Raw genomic sequence first — 17,908 nt, 5'->3', positions numbered from 1 at the left:
TACTGGAACCCTGAAACTAAGGTTTTTGCTAGTAAGATTGGTTCTGGGGTTGACTCTGGTAATTTGGATTTCTGTCATACCCTGGTGGCTTTTGATTCTGATTCTGATTTTGAGTGCCACCTTATCTTTCCAGCTGAAATTGGGGCGATTTCTCCATTCCGGGTTATAGGAGTTGCTGTAGGCATTGTTTTGGCAGCCTACAATGTCAACATCCTCCACCACCATGGCCTACTGGCACTGACTGGTCTGGTTTTTCCCATTACACACCCCACAACGAGAGCTAGACTTAGCTAGATCGGATTGCATCTGGTCAAATCTTTTGGTCACGGCTTCTAACTGAGTGGAAACAAGGGTATTGGAATCAACATGAAGAACGCCCTTTGTGGAAGGAATACTATGAGGCGGATTATATGCAAAACTCTTCTTAGCAGCTCTCTCCAAGATATCCAACGCCTCATTTGGGGTACACCTGCCGAAATCTCCTCCCACAACCTAATAAACGGCCTGCTTCTGCGCTTGGGATAACGCATCAAAGAACGTACGACACTGAAGACCACGACTCAAACCGTGATGAGGGCATTTTCTCAACTAGCCCTTAAACCTCTCCCATGCAGCAAGCAGTGACTCATCATCGTACATACGGAAACCATTGATTTTTGACCGATATCTAGCAGTTTTATCAGGTGGAAAGTACTGAAGAAGAAACTGCTGAACCAATTGGTTCCAAATGGTGATGGAGCCGGAAGGGAGTGCCTCTAACCACTCCAAGGCAGCCCCGCGAAGTGAGAACGGAAAAATTCAGAGTCTCACGGCATCATCCGTACACCCCTGAATTTTGAATGTCGCATATAATCGAATGAAATGCGCAACATGAAAATGAGGGTCCTCGTTCGATAGGCGTTCGATAGGCCATGGAAAGAAACGGAATTTTCGATCATATGAATAATACTTGACTTGATCTCGAAACTCACGGTAATCTCGGGATCCTAACACCGCTGCCATAGCCATCGAGGGACGGCATGGCGAAGTCATCCATGCGACCTTGATTGTTCAGGTCCACCATTTCTTCAACCTTGGGATTCGCTTCCTCCTCTACAACTTCGTTTTCAAAGACCTTGGCAATTTCGCGTGCTCTCCTCCTCAAACCTTCTCGAAGATATCGCTCGGGTTCAAAAAGGGGGGAAACAAGATCAGGACCGGGTGTCGTGGACATGCATCACCCGAAAGAAACGCGGAATGGAAACAAACAAGACACGGAATACTACCAAAAAAATGAAATAGACTAAAATAACATTGAGCAAAAATATCAACAAGGTAAATCAATTACTCGTATCGTTTGGAAAAGTAAAACACCGTGTTCCAAGCAAAGGTGCCAAAAACTTAACATTTGCGAATATATATATAAAATTTGAATAAAAGTTTCACACAAATCGGTTTTAAAAGTAGTTTTCACCAACAACCAAACCACACACGAAAGGCAAGTGTACCTATCGTTTGTAGCAAAGTATTGGTAAGAACTGAGTGCTAATCCATGGACACGGCTAACTTTTGATAATAAATCTTTGTAATTGGTTAAACCAAACAAACAATCTAATTGAGTTTTCAAATTACTAAACTAACATATAAAAATGACAAAACAAATAAAATATGACTAACAATCAATCCAAACAAAGCTACTTGGACTATGCATCCACTTAAACTTAGTGACAAAATAACAATGATAATGGCAAACATCATAATTCAAGCATCAATATCAAATTCCAATCAAGGCAACCTAATACTAACAACAAACATCATGATGGGTGTTTTTCAAAGTAATAACCATAGATTAGTAAGTTTATCAAAACTACCTAATCTCATAATTAAAGGAAAGCTAGCATGAAAACAACAAACTAACCACCTAAAATCATGTAAAATAGACAAGTTCAAGAACACTATTTAAACACATGAATCTTTTAATTAACAAAATGAAAACTAAGAATTATGGCCTTAATCTCTAGCAAACATCAACCAACTCAAAGAATCATGTTATCACCATACAATTTTCCAATATCAAGTGATAGGTTTCATACTTGTTAAAATTCATAACCAAGTTAACTTCCACTAGTCATTCCTAACTTAGTGATATAAACAAAGTATGCATACACAAACTAAGTTCATAAACAAATACTCAACACATAGTTTTCTAACATATTATGGTTAAGCATCTATCAAACTAATAAGGCTAGGATTTAAAACAAGCATTCAACCATTAAACTCTATTCAAGAACATGTCATAAACTTGAAGAGCACCAACTTGCCAAAATCATGCATAGATAAATATCACATAAGCAAAAGTTTCAACATAATCTAAGTAACAATGTTGAGTCGGATATTTGCTAAGGAAGATTGGAATCTTCTCAACATCCTCAGGAAATTAGCTAAGTATGGACTTCGAGCAAGCTTGGACGATTGAGCATGGTTTACTACCTCAAGCAAGGTCTTCAGTACCAGTTCTGGTGAATTCTTCTAAGTGTTAAGGCTTCGAGAAAGCTACGCTTCAACGAGCAAAAGTGTTCTTCTATCGAGTATGGATTGCCAATCGAGCAAACAACTTGATCATTCAAGTTTTAACCAAGTGATCCGAGCACAGGATGTCCGACCACACGGTGACAAGCATGGATGTAATAAGAAGATGTCATATGCTCAAAGAAAGGACTTTGAGCATGGTTCAGTCCCCCGAGCAAGATTTACATCCGAGCATGCTAAAGATTGTTTAAGTCTCAAGACAGGATTGAAGGCATCAAGAAGAATGGGCTTGCTCGATGGACTAGTTCGAGCAAAGAAAGGATTAGTCAAGAAGAATGAAGCTTGCTGGAGGAGAATATCTTCACTGAAGATATTCTAAGTAAAGTATGCTCAAAGACACTCATCGAGCATACCTTGCATTGTGAGTGTACTCGAGCAAGATACTTATCATGCTCGAAGACTCTTACACTTGTATTTGTATTTGTCTTTCATTATGTAATAACTAAGGGATTCTAGAAGGAATGTCAGGGTCTATAAATAGCGTCCTAGTTTTCTATTTCAGGGACGACACTGGCAACCTACGCATCACTAGAAAACATTCCAAAAGAATATTCCTTTTGTTTTTCTCGTACCGCCGCTGCCGTCACGAAACCCTAGACATTCCATTTACTGTTTCATTGAATGATGCATTTAATACAGTAAATCCTTGTCTTTGAATCTGTTTTTACTGAGTATCATATTATTGTTTCGTTTATCTTTGTATCACACCCTCGTTCCCATCCATTGAATATCCTGATTCCGCCGGGATATTTGATTGGCCTTTGGGTATTGGATCAGTGTGCTCTTGTCAACCTATCTAAGGTTGCACCCGATCCCTGGTCCTGACAAGTGGTATCAGAGCTTTGGAAGCTCGCTGAAGGCCACGGGACTGAAGTTTTGTGATAAAGCTTGAAGCTTTACAAGGTTTTCATTTGTAAAATCTCAGATCTGAACAAGATGGATGATCAAGAAGTCTCAACCAACAAGATTCCAAGACTTTTAGGTTAAGAAAACTTCATCAAATGGAAGGTGCTGTTTGAAGATGTTGTGAACTACAACGACCCTGAACTTTGTACTTCCATTAGAGAAGGATAATATGTTCCATCCACTGTAGCTGGCAACATGCTACAATAGAACTCAAAATGAAGAAAATGGATGATAAGGCACCGTCTTTGCTAAAACTTGGTCTTTCTTAGTAGATTTTGACCAGTGTCAATTATCATAAAACAGCTAAGGATATGTATGATGCTGTCATTGAAATGTTTAAAGGGAACACTGAGTTAATAGACATCAAAAAAGACAAACTAAAGCATCAACTTGACTGTTTTAGGTGAAAGACTAAAATAAGTATTGCAGAGGTTCATGACCATTGTGAATGAAATTAGAACAACTGATTTACTGATCCCTGATTTCAAATTGAACAAGAAATTGTTGTCTTCACAGTCTAGAGAGTGGTATACTGCAAGTAAGTTTATCAAAGAGAAAGCAAGTTTTCCTAGCTTCAAACTGGATGATGTGATAGCATTTCTGAAGGCTGCTGAACATGAAATTATAAAAAATCATATGATAAGAGAAGAGAAGCCCAGCTTCCCAATGAGAAATGCTTTAGTGGCACCTATGGGAAATCTCTATCTCAAGTCTAACCAACAGCCTATTGTTGAAGAGCCTTCTGAATCTGGCTCGGTGTATGGAGGACAATCAAGGTTTAATGTGCAATTGACTGAGGATGATGTTGCTTCTACAGCTAGTGGACATCCTCCCTATGTTCAAAACAAATCATGTCAAGGAACTGATTATCATTCACACAAGTGTAGCGCAGGAAGATTTGGAACAGATTGATGCAGATGAACTGGAGGATATGGGTATTAAATGGCAAGCTGCAATGTTAGCAGTAAGAAGTAAGAGGTTTATAAAGAAACTGGGAAATCATCATTATCTAGGCCAAATGACCGAATAGGATTTGATAAATCAAAGGCAATATGTTACAACTGCCAGCAACCAGGACATTTTGCTAGAGAATGTAATCAACCTAAGAATTTTGGTAATCAAGTCAATTAGAATTAGTTCTATCAAAATCAACATCAGAATTACCAGGGATCTCAACAGAGAAATCAAATGGTCAATCAAAATCCTTACCAAAATCAGAACATACCCCAGCAACAACAGGTCCAGCCTCAAAGAAACAATCAATTGCAGATTCAGAACAACCAAAACAGAGAAAATACCAATGTGGTGAATCGAGTAAGAGACCAGGGTAATGTTGCAGTTACAAGAGGGCCATAGGATGTAGAATTTGATTGGAGCAACCATGCTGCTAAAATGGAAAAGGAAAATGTGGCTTTTATGGCCAAGGTCCAAGAGAAAGAAGAATCTTCTGGTTCAAAGGTACATTCTGAACTTTCTATTTATGATCTTCTATTAACCATTGATGAGTTAAATCAGGAGATTGGAAAGTGAAAACGGAGTGTGGAAGGAAAGAGGCCATTCTGAATGCATTTGAGTCAAGTGAGGGCACATATGAAAATCAAATCAAGAGTCTAGAAGAAGACTGTATGCAAGCCTACATGACCCAATCCAGAATGAGTGTTGAGATTGATGGCTTAAAGAAGATATATGCTGAAGAAAAACTCAAGAATGCAGAGTTGTTGATCCAAATGGACTTCTTGAAGATTTGGTGTCAACAGGTAACATTGTTGGGTATGTGGACAAAATGACTGAAGAGGAAAAATACGAAAAGGTGCCACCACCTTTTTGTGATAAATATCCACTGAAGGTAGATAAGGAAAGCAGAAATCAATACTTAAAGAAATTCAAGAATGTCTTTGAGGACAAACCTGAGTTTGTGAAACAATATGAAAACCTAACTATAAACAAAGATGGAGAGTTTGTTGTGAAAGAGACTGAGAAGACAAATGAGAAGGAAATCAAGAAGACTGATATGAGCAAAAAGAAGAGATGGAGTGAATACTCAAGTGAAGGGAGCACGAGCAGTTGCAGCAATAACAAATCCTCAAAAGGCAAACAAAAGAAAAAGGAATCAAGCAAAAGAGATGATCAAAGGATTCCAAAATTGCCTAAGATAACCCCTAAATTCAAGAAACATTATGAAAGGATGAGGAAAGAACATGAAGTGTTTGATCTTTGTGACAGATCTGAGTTCTAGAAAAAGTCTGAAGTATCAAGAAAATCTTCTTATGACCAAACCCATCCTCCAATTTATCCAGTATTTTCAAACCATGAACTCTTTGACATTGGGGATATTGATTATGTACCTATGAGAAGATATTCAACAAAGCAAGAGTCAAGCTCCTCAATAACTCCATCAAAATTAAAGAAAATTGTGTTTGTGAAAGAAAAATATCCACAGATACCCGACATTAGCAAGCCCATTAAGATGGACTTCACCAGTTCTTTATGCCCCAAAACCTCCTTAGGTTTTGACTTTCCTAAGCCAAGTGACAAGATTAATGACAAACAACTACTTGAAGACATGGGTAGTTTTGCAAAAGTGTGGTGTAAGAAGTGTGATGCCTACGGACATCACACTGATTCTTGCTGGGTGGTTGAAGATACATTTGAAATTCCTATTGTGGTGAGTGGATTTGACATGAAGGGTTATAAGGAAATGTATGAAAAGTATCTGAATGGAGAAAGGAACTCTTCTGATGGAGAAGACAGCAGATTGACCCTTGAGAAAAAGTTAAAATCTGTGCTGAAAATCAAGGAAGAATCAATGGTCTCAAGCAAAACTGTGAAGAACAAAAGGTCAAATGAGAAAGAAAAACCAAACCTGAGACCTGGTGTTCTTAATGGTGATGAAAAGTTCTTGCTAAAACAAGGAGTTGAACCAAGAGGTTATTAGTGGAAGTCAAAGCAAGAGGTTAAATGAATGGAAAGACAGTGTGCTTGATCCAATTGAAAATAGTATCAAGTCACCAATAATATCAGACTCAAATTCAAATGATGAATGTGAAGTAGTCTATGAAGATCCACTTCCAACTCCTGTTGAAACTCCAATTGACTCTAATTTGCAAACTGATGCAGTTTGTGACTCAGCATCTAACTGATCTTCTTGTGTGTGTATGTGCAGGAACACTCCACGAATTGCAATGATATATGGTATATGGACAATGGTTGTTCCAGACACATGACCTGTGATAAGGAAGCTCTTATCAATTATGAAAGAAAATTTGAGCGACCAGTTGCCTTTAGGAGTGATGAGAATGGAGGAAAGATTCTAGGTAGAGGCACTCTCACCAATGGCAAAGTATCCTTTGAGAATGTGCTACATGTTGAAGGTATACAATATAACTTACTCAGCATTTCTCTAGTCTGTGACAAAGGATACAAAGTGGCTTTCAATGATGAACATTGCCTAATCCTCAAGCCAGAATTTGTCATTCCACCTGAAGTGATCATGATGATGGCTCCAAGGAATGGGAACCTCTATGAGCTAGGAATGAATATTGCAATATCAAGAGGTGTTTCATGTTTTGTTTCCAAAGCCTCTGAGAATGAAACAAAACTGTGGCATAGAAAGATGTGTCATGTCAATCTGAAGAACATGAACAAGCTGGTGAAAGGTGAACATGTTGTAGGTCTTCCTACAAGAGAATTCAAATTGGAAGAAAATTGCTCATCATGTCTCAAGGGAAAACAACACAAATCCTCTCATAAGAGCAAAATGATCAATACTATTGATGAGGTATTAGAACTACTTCACATGGATCTCTTTGGTCCTGTAAGTGTTCCAAGCATTAGCAAGAAAAGATTTTGTCTAGTAATCAATGATGGCTATTCTAAATTTACATGGGTCTTCCTCATGGGAAGCAAGGATGAAACTCCAGAGCTAATCAAGACTTATGTGTTGAAGATGGAGAATCAACTAGAGAAGAGGGTGAAATTTATTAGAAGTGATAATGGGGCTGAATTGAAGAATGGACTTATGGAAGAATTCTGCACCTCTAAAGGATCTTTCAACAGTATAGTGCTCTAAGAACTCCTGAGCAGAATGGTGTTGCAGAAAGAAGAAACAGAACATTGATTGAAGCTGCAAGGACCATGATAGCTTATGCAAATATACCAGTTACTTTCTGGGCAGAGGCTATTAACACTGCTTGCTTGTGCAAAACAGGGTTCTGCTGAACAAGACTCAGAACAAGACTCCATATGAGATAATCTTCAATAGAAAACCTTGTGTGAAGTTCTTCAAGTCTTTTGGATGTAGATGCTCACTATTGAACATAAAGGATTATCTCAACAAATTCCAATCAAAATCTTTGGAATGTTTCTTTGTGGGTTATTCTTCTCATTCAAAGGCTTACAGAGTCTATGTTAAGGAGTACATGGTGGTCATTGAATCGTCTGACATAATCTTTAATGAAAATCATTTTAACAATGTGGAAGGACCCAAGGCTGTTTGACTTGGAAAAGATGATCAAATAATTCAAAATGTACAATGAGGATATGGATGACAGCATGTTCAGGACAAGCATTGAAGGGTAAGATAAGCAAAAGCAAATGACATGGACAAGATGTGGTCAACAGTTGCCTCAGAATAACAAGGATTCACCTTTGAAAGAGGAAATGGAAGACCAATTGAAATGGAAGTGACTAATCAAGAAGCTACAGTAGAAGTATCAAATGATGGACCAAGTGACATGAAGAGTGAACTAGTGCAGAGTCAGCAACCAATTCAACCTGAAGAGACAAATGGATTTGAAGACATGCTTTAGTCTTTGTTTGATTCTCTCCGAATTGGAACTCATGAAGGATCATCATCTGAAAATAGTCAAACTCAATTAACTGCTGAAGATGAAGAGGCAATAGAAAATGAAGCTGCTGATATGAACTTGACAAATCTTGAAACAGAAGTTTCAGCACAACAAGTTGTGCAGACTACCTCTGTTGAAAGAAATTATCCCGCTGAAAACATCATTGGGGACTTGCATGAAAGAGTGACAAGAAGCTCTTCTGAAAAGGCAAACATCTGTTTGTATGCTTGCTTTCCATCCCAAGTTGAACCAAAGAACATAAATCAAGCATTGAATGACAACAGGTAGGTGGAAGCTATGCAGGAAGAGTTAGCTCAGCTCAGAGACTTACATGTCTACCATTTGGTTGACAAACCAAGAGGAAAATATGCAATTGGCACCAAATGCGTTTTCATAAACAAGAAGGATGAAAGAGGGATTGTTATTAAGAACAAAGCAAGACTGGTTGCTCTAGGGTGCTTACAAGAGGAAGGAGTATTCTTTGAAGAAGTCTTTGCTCCGGTTGCAAGACTAGAGGCAATCAGAATCTTCCTAGCAAATGAAGCATCCATGAATATAAAAGTCTATCAATTGGATGTCAAGTCTGCATTTTTGAATGGAAAGATAGATGAAGAAGTTTATGTGACACAACCACCTGGATTTGAAGATCCAATCCATCCCAACAAGGTGTACAAGCTAAGCAAAGCATTGTATGGACTATATCAAGCTCCTAGAGCTTGGTATGATGAGCTGTCAAATTACTTGCTGGATAACGGATTCTGCCGTGGAGCTATAGACAAGACTCTTTTCTACAAGACTTGGAAAAAGGACCTGCTACTTATACAAGTATATGTTGATGACATCATTTTTGGCTCTACAAATGAACAGATGTGCAAGGAGTTTAAGCAAGTGATAAAATCAAAATACAAGATGAGTTCTATGGGAGAAACGAACTTCTTCCTTGGACTTCAAGTGCAGAAAAAGGCAGATGGAATCTTCATTAATCAATCAAAATATATGCAAGAGATTCTTAACAAGTTCAAGTGCCAGGATTACAAGATAGTGTGCACACCAATGGACACACATTAGAAGATGGTACCTGATAAAAAGGGGGAGCCAGTAGACCAACATGAATATAGGGCCCAGATAGGATCACTGATGTACCTAACAGCATCTAGGCCAGATATTATGTTCGTTGTGTGTGTCTGTGCAAGATTTCAAGCTAATCCAAAGGTCTCCCACATGTTAGCAGAAGAGGATCTTCAAATATCTTAAAGGAAAACCAGAGTTGGGGATTTGGTACCCAAAGAACCTTTCCTTTGATTTGATGGCCTATACTGACAGTGACTATGATGGTTGCAACATGAGTAGGAAATCGACTTCAAGAGGCTGCCAGTTTCTGGGAAACAGGCTGGTGTCTTGGCAATACAAGAAGCAGACTACAGTGTCCATTTCAACTGCTGAAGCTGAATACATTGCTGCATCTGCATGCTGTGCACAGGTTTTATGGATACAAAATCAACTGCTGGACTATGGTCTGAATTTCATACTTACTCCTATCTTAATTGATAACACTGCTGCAATGTTTATTGTTAAGAATCATGTTCATCACTCTAAAACTAAGCACATTGAAATTAGGCATAACTTCATTAGGGATGGTAGTGAAAAAGGCTTAATAGAAATGAAAAGGGTAGATACATCTGACAACTTGGCTGATTTGTTCACCAAACCTTTAGATAAGACCAGGTTTCATTTTCTGTTAAAATGCCTAGGTATGATAAATGCTGATAAAATTTGATTGATGATGTGTGCTTAGGTGAGATACTTACTGACTATCTTTTGTTGCTCACTGTAATGAATTGCATGATTTGTGATGTATTCTTGAATGACCATGTTGATTGATTGAATCATGCTTGTTTAGTTGTTTGTGTGAAATTTGATATGTTTGTGATATTCGTGTCTCTGGTACTTAATTATAAACTTACAGGATATATTTTGTAGTTTTAAGTATTTCAAGCATGGATCTGTGCTTGGAGCTGTGTTTGTTGCTCCTCGAGCACAAACAGGCATACTTTAAAATCTTCAAGTATTTCGAGAAAAGATGACTTATATATGATATTCGAGCACAGAAATATGTTTTGAAAGCATTTTCTTGTTTTTCGAGCATATATTTGTGGCTCGAGCACAATGATAGTGTCGAATCATCTCATATGTATTTCGAGCACATGTCTTGTACTCGAGCAAATTGATACTTCTATGAAGTCCATCGAGCACATGAATTAAACTGACAAATTTTCTGTGTTAAGTCCATCGAGCACACGTATTGACATGATAAATTTCAAGTTTGCTCAATAGGATACTTGTGTGCTCGAAATAAAAGATCACTCAAAATTGAGTGAATTTGCAAATTATGTGTAACTTGTGTGTTGTTTGTTGGTCTTATGTGCTTCAATGACAAAATGTGTTTCAAAATTAGATGCAAAATGAATTTCTCAAACAGTTTGCTCAATAGGATACTTGTGTGCTCGAAATAAAAGATCACGCATAAATGATTGTTGACTAAGCAAACAGTTTTCGGTGAACACATAAGAGATATGATAATATTATTCAGTTCCAAGCCTTGAAGAAGCTTAAAATGTTTTATGTGGAGATTGAATCCCACCTTTTGGGAAATGATAGTATATTGTTTAAACTCCTAACCCATGGATTACAAGCTTAAAGGATTTTTGATTAGTAAATTGACATTTTGTATGGTATCTTTTCATGAGTGTAGTGACACAAGTGATACAAATATAATGATCATGCTAAGTATGACGTGGTGACACATTTGAAGACCAAGGTATGTTTCCTTACACATCTCTCCGAATGATAGGCAGAAAGGTAATTATCCAATCATACACGAGCCTGTTGGTGTTTTTGGTCACACAAAAATATATTTACAAAGTATCTGAGCAGATATAAAAGTATTGCTATATAAAAGCTTATCAAAAGGAAAAGAAAGAAAAAGAAAAATGCTTCAAAATAGTATATCAAGTAATAATATATCATGACTTAAGGGGGCACTACAAGAACTACAAGGGTGGGGCATACAAATAAGTCCTAAACACTCTGAATGTAAGGCATGTAAGTCCGGATGGCATGTAAGTCCAACGTTCAACCTTATAGTCTGATATATCTATCTATATTCAATAAAACTGCTCATAAACAAATTTTAACCAAGGCATCAGGAGGTTGAAGTCAAATTGGGGTGATTGAAGAAAGCTAAATAAGCTTTGAGAAGAGATTAGGGATAACCTGAAGTCCAAAATGTAACCATTCTATCTTAAGCAACTAATTGAACCTTAAACATATCACAAATGTTATGATAATCATGCTAAGTGCTACTACCTATTGTTAACCTGACTTAAATCATAATACGGCTGACTATGAATACGGCTGACTTTGGACAATCTGATCCAAGTTGAGATCTCTCCGAAGTGGTTTGAAATGAATTTTTAATTGGATTTTGATCTCTTATCCATCTTAAACTTGGGCTTAAATAAAACCAAGAGTTCAAATGAGTTATCTACTTGTTTTAAGCAGAGTTTGAGTGTGGTATTTGTCTAGTCTGCTAGACAAATGATGGTGTGTTCACAAATGCAATATGTTTTTGTTCTAAGTAATTTCGAGTATGGTCTGGATATTAGAGTATACTTCAAGCTTACTTTTTACTTCTATGTGTTATTTGTTGCTCTTTGAGCACAAATATATGCATTGAAAACTTATTGACAAGTGTTTCGAGCATAGATATCTCACTTGTTGCTCTTCGAGCACAAAGATATGCTTTGAAAACTTTGATAAGTATCTCGAGCATAGATATCTCATTTGTTGCTCTTTGAGCACAATGATATGCTCTATATACTTTCTTAAGTGTTTCGAGCATAGATATCTCATAGGTTGCCTTACGAGCACAGATGTTCACATGATAAATTCTGTAAAGTGTTTTCGAGCATGCATGTACTTCACGAGCAAATGTTATGTCATGATAGATTTCTAAGTGTTGTCCATGCATATACTCTATGAGCATAGGTATGTACAGGACTATCTAAGTGTGTGCAAGTAAGAGTTGAGTTATGTTTTGTATATGTCTCGAGTATGAATGATTAACTAATTATTTATTATGAACGTCGAGCATATGTGTTGAGGGTTAGAAAATGGTTCAAAGTTGTTCGAGCATACTTGCTTCCACGAGCATGACCTTATACTCAAGCATGTGTGTGACTTCACTTTATTTAGCAACATTAGACATTGGTTAAGGCTCGAGTACAGTAGGAGACAGCTGTTTATTTGGCTGTTTGCTCGAGCAAGGGTGGTACATTTATTTTGAATTAAATGACAACTGTCCTACACTAGACAACAAACAAGTACTGTACCAACCAAACGTTAGGTATAAAAGGGGGACTTAGAAACTTTTTCACACATTTCCTCTCCCACTCTATACCTAATTGAAAAGCCCTCTTGCTTGTGCATCCCCTATTTACTTGGACTTTCTATTTTTGCTTTATACTACTTCGAATACAGCCATTGGCTCTGTTTCGACCTTGGTAAGATATCGATTGTCGTTATCATAGCCCTAAGTTTTGAAATTAGGGTTTCTACTGACTGATTACCGATTGTTTGCTTGAATTGTGTATGTACACATATTACTACGGAACAAGTTACTGAATAAACTATTCTTCTCTAACTAACCTCGACTATCAATTATGCTTTGTGTGTACTGACTATTCTTCTGTTTTGCAGAACTGATGGCCTTAAAATTCGAAAAAAGGCATAATATGTGTGCCCAGTTTGTCACACCCCGACTAGCACAATGCGGAAGCGTAAAACGGGAATGTAACAGACAGCTCTGGTATCAACACATTGTTTATAAAGAAACATTACAAACTAATTTACAATATATTACATTTCTTTGTTCTATCATTGTTTTACAGTCTAGGTGATACAAACAAAACTAGTTCGTTAACTATACGTTGTTACTACTAACACCCTTGCCTCTATTCACATAGCATCAGCCACACACCTTAGGCAAGTAACAGATCACCAAATCATTACGATTTAGGTACACCTGAAAAGCAGTTTAAAACAGGTCAACTACTAGAGTTGGTGAGTTTCATGAGTTTCAAGAAAACAGTTATGAGTATTCACAAGTTAACACTTGTAATCATGAAATAAGTATGTATGTATGTAAATGATGTAATTATGCTAAGCTACAGTGAAGCCTTGACTATATGTGCTGCGTACATCCATTTCCCACGCTCAATCAACCACTGTGGCTCCCCTTCCGCCCACAACATGCCCCGGTAGCTATGTCTAACACTACATAGCCTGTTTGTATAAATATGGTCATGTGCAAACGATGCTATGTGACACGGCAACCAGGCCGATTCCGTTTGGGTTGGTAAAACCAATAGTATTATTCACAAGCCACCGGCTCGAAGTTAATCACTGTGATCGTGGGGACTTTAGTGTGTTAGCACTTAGATAATTCACATCAATACATGTTTCAGGTATGTATATGTAATCAAACATGCTTTCCACCCCAAAAGTTCGTAAAACTGTTTAAAGAGTGGGGTCATGAAACTCACTGTTTAGTAGATAATCAGTTGCACGTCGGTTCGAGGTTTGTATAACTTGCAATCACGGTTTCCTATAATAATATTATAATAATATTAATATTTTAATATTATTATAATCTCAATACTAAACTGGGCTGTATAACTAATCTGGGTATAGCTGGAACGCCCAGAAAGTGGCAATAGGCATAGGTTGTGATGTTGTTCAATGTCTAATACTTAAAACTGAACTTGGCTCAGATTCCCGTTTTCCCAGCTGGGCCAAGTTGTTCGTTTACGCGTTCAGAAAACAGTTATGGGAAAATAAGCTTGGGTAAATGTATTGGTTAATAAAATGATTAAGTTATAAAGAAGGATCACATACTGGGGTCCCGGATTAGCCACGGGGCCCGTTTCCGTTTATTCAGTTTGATTTAAGAAGAAACGCGCACAATCTATCCGGATTGTCCAGGTTTCTCATAGAAAAGTTCGTTTTTACTTAATTAGTCCAAAAATATGATTTTTGATCACTCTTGGTGTTTTGATATTCCCGCAGATTCGTTAGTCGCAAACTGGCCGGTTTTTATAAAAACTGAATTTGTTTAATCTTCAAATTAGCATAATTAATTAACCGTTAATCCTTAATTTATGAAAATTTAGCCACTTATCAATTAAAATATGTATATTTTTATAAAAATATTTCTATAATTATTTACTAATTTATTAATTTATAAAAATTCATTTTATCAGCTATATTTCGCCTGAAAATTGTCCGTTTATCCCAAACAATTTCCAAAAATTCCACAAAAATTTTAGAATACTCAAATCATGTCTCAAAACAACTTGTATCAATTCTAGAATGTAAAAAGCTCGAGCAATATTCTTTTCGGCCCAAATTTGGCTATAAAAATTCACACGAACGCATATACACAAAACACATTTAAACTTCTCCAAATGATCCCAAAATTCATATGTGATCAAAATACATCAAATCTGAGTTCCCAGAAAATGTTCATAATTTTTGAAGTATTTTAGCTATTTTTCCCAAATAAACGTCCCAATTCGGTAATAAAATCGCCAAATATTCTCGGATGGTCGAAAAATTACCAAATTTGAACAGAGACTCATTGAAATGGTTCCTGACGTCCCTGAAAAATTTCAAGACCTAATAATATGCACATATCAACCTTAACCTAAACAGCCCGTAAGCGAGTGTTTCGGCATTACCTTAGCGGTTTTGGTTCGTTTCCGCCTTCTAATCAACTTTTCAAGCTCTTGTGATCCAATGTAGGCTAGATACAAGTCCTATATCACAAACCAAGCAAGTTTCATCAATAGAACAGCCCTTCAACTTAGGGTTTCGGCTAGGGTATAAAAACAAACTTTTGAACCGTAAAAATGCCGTTTCAACTCTTTAATCCGTGTTTATGGCCAAAAAAACTATTAAACCAGGTTGCTCACCATGTGTATGATCAAAACATATTTATGTACCATTTTTAGGATTTTTACACGGGTAGGAATGATTTTTGGCAATCAAACTATGTTTATTTGGTATTAATCAATGTTAAACAAGTGTAAAAGTTACTTATTTATGTTGTTACCTCAGGGTTTCTTGAAAGTTTGCTTAGGAAGAAAGGTTTTCCAGCAGTTTTTCATCAATTTTGATGTCCAAAAATATCTAGGGTTATTAGATTTATACTAGTAAACTTAATAATAATAATAAAGTTTTTTTTTTCTTTTTTTTCAACTTTGGCGGGCTGGGCTTGTTGGGCCCCCTTTTGGGCCCATTTGGCCCACTTTTCTCAGTTTACGTGCCCGAACTTCAAATGCCGAGTCCAAATTTATTTCAGGTTCGGTTTTTGGTGCGAAAAACATACCGGGTGTGTCAAACAGTGCGAAAATGAGTGTTTTTCGGCTATTTTTGTGTAAAATTATAAAAACATAATATATGTTTGTAAAAATCGAAAATATTTTCACGGATCACTTAAAACATTTCAAACAAGTGTTTGGTAACTCTTTTTTGGCTTAACGGATGATACAATGCTTGGTTTGTAACTATCTTTCGCGTTTAATTCTATAGCGGGTAGTTAAACCAGCATGTTTTCGTTTAACTTGTTTGCTATCGAACTAAGGCCATAATACTAATATTTTAGCTCATATTAAACGTATATCACATATAGATGCCCCCCCACTATATCTGGGTTATAACCAAACCCATTCGGTTAATCGTTCATTTGTTATGCAAAAAGCGTTTATTTGCTGAATCGATAAATACGTACTGAGGTGTACCTTGTTTTGTCTCAAATGTCACATTCTCCCCCCGTTAGAAAATTTCATCCCCGAAATTTGATTATTCAACTTTGTCTTTGTTTGGAAACAGGTGCGGGTATTTCTTTTTAAATTCGGATTTCCGCTCCCACGTGAATTCGGGTCCCCGTTCTGAATTCCACCGAACTTTGACTAGAGAGATTTTGTTGTGTCTTAATTGTTTTATTTTCCCCTCTAATCTTTCCACCGGTTCCTCTACGAAGTTTAGTTTTTCGTTTATGTTTAAGTCTTTTAATGGCACAATTTCGGTTTCGTCAGTAAGGCACTTTTTCAGGTTTGATACGTGAAAGACATCGTGAATAGAACTCAACTCCAAAGGTAATTTCAGTCGGTAGGCTACAGGACCGATCTTTGAAATTACTTCATATGGCCCAATGTATCGCGGAGCTAGTTTACCGGTTTTTCCGAATCGAATGACGCCTTTCCACGGGGATACTTTGAGGAATACTTTATCACCTATTTCAAAGGATAACGGCTTTCTACGAACATCAGCGTAGCTTTTCTGTTGATCTCGGGCGTTTTTTAATTTGCTTGTGATTTTACGGATTTTGTCTGTGGTTTCTTGAATCAAGTCAGATCGTGTAATTTGGGTATCTCCCACCTCAGTCCAGCACAAGGGTGATCTACATTTCAGCCCGTACAACGCTTCATATGGTGCCGCTTGAATGCTACTGTGATATCTATTGTTGTACGAAAATTCAACAAAGTGGGAGATGTTGATCCCAATTCCCACGGAAGTTGTGACATCCGTGGCAAAACCGAGTACACCTTAGTACTTACAAATTCGAATAAGCGTTTAACCGCTTATTGCGTAACGAACAAACGAATAACCAAACGGGTCTGGTTATGGTCCGGATATCCCGGGGTGCCATCTATAAGTGATATATGATCTATGCAAGCTAAAATATTAGTAATATGGCCTTAGTTCGATAGCAAACAAGTTAAACGAAAACATGCTCGTTTAACTACCCGCTATATATTTAAACGCGAAAGATAGTTACAAACCAAGCCTTGTATCATCCGTTAAGCCGAAAAAGACTTACCAAACACTTATTTGAAATGTTTTAAGCGATCCGTGAAGATTTTTTGATTTTACGGATTCGTAGTTGACCTGTTTTAATGTGACACCCGGTAAATTCCCAACCCCTTAAACTAAGTAATTAACCTAATAATTAGGTGATTGTAATATTATGCGCGCCATGATAGTCAGCGCGTGCATGTGTTATGTGCGCCCTGCGCGAGCGCACCATGTTAAGAACCAGCGTGAGCATATGTTATATGCGCCATGCGTGAATGATTTGGCTTTATGTTTTCATGTAACTTAAACGTTATGTTGTCTATGGGTTGACCATCCCGCATGATGCTAAGGCGGGTGCATCCTACATCGTTTATGCGCGTGCGGAAGGGAACTAACCTACCCGCATGGCGGGAACGTTGAGAGCTAGTTTGTCTGAAGCTCCAAGATGGAATTGACTTCAACATGACTGATCACTATGTTGAAATACCAAGACCACCTGGAGAATCTACAAATGAAACTCAAATGTCCCTAACTGCGAGAAGGTTACGCACCTACCCGCAGCAAAGACATGTCCTACACGCAGAAAGCTATGCGCACCAAGTTATACGCGCAGAACACTTAGTCAAAATGTTCAGATTTAAGGAAATTGTCCCCGCCCAAAAGAGGGCGGT

At 37.4% G+C, this 17,908-nt stretch overlaps 1 non-coding gene across 1 annotated transcript; it reads left to right on the top strand.

Moving 5' to 3' along the window:
* Positions 1 to 562: 562 nt before the first annotated feature.
* Positions 563 to 668, top strand: LOC143626271 (small nucleolar RNA R71). Its single transcript, XR_013152404.1, has one exon. It is a non-coding gene; the product is annotated as a small nucleolar RNA R71 (small nucleolar RNA).
* The last annotated feature ends 17,240 nt before the right edge of the window (positions 669 to 17,908 follow it).

The sequence above is a fragment of the Bidens hawaiensis genome, unplaced genomic scaffold (genome assembly GCF_021521415.1).
Source record: "Bidens hawaiensis isolate Kalapana, Puna unplaced genomic scaffold, B.hawaiensis_p1.1 tig00004327_1, whole genome shotgun sequence".
Lineage (NCBI taxonomy): Eukaryota > Viridiplantae > Streptophyta > Magnoliopsida > Asterales > Asteraceae > Bidens > Bidens hawaiensis.
Note: the sequence above shows the minus strand (reverse complement) of the source record. Positions and strands in the feature narration are given on the sequence as shown.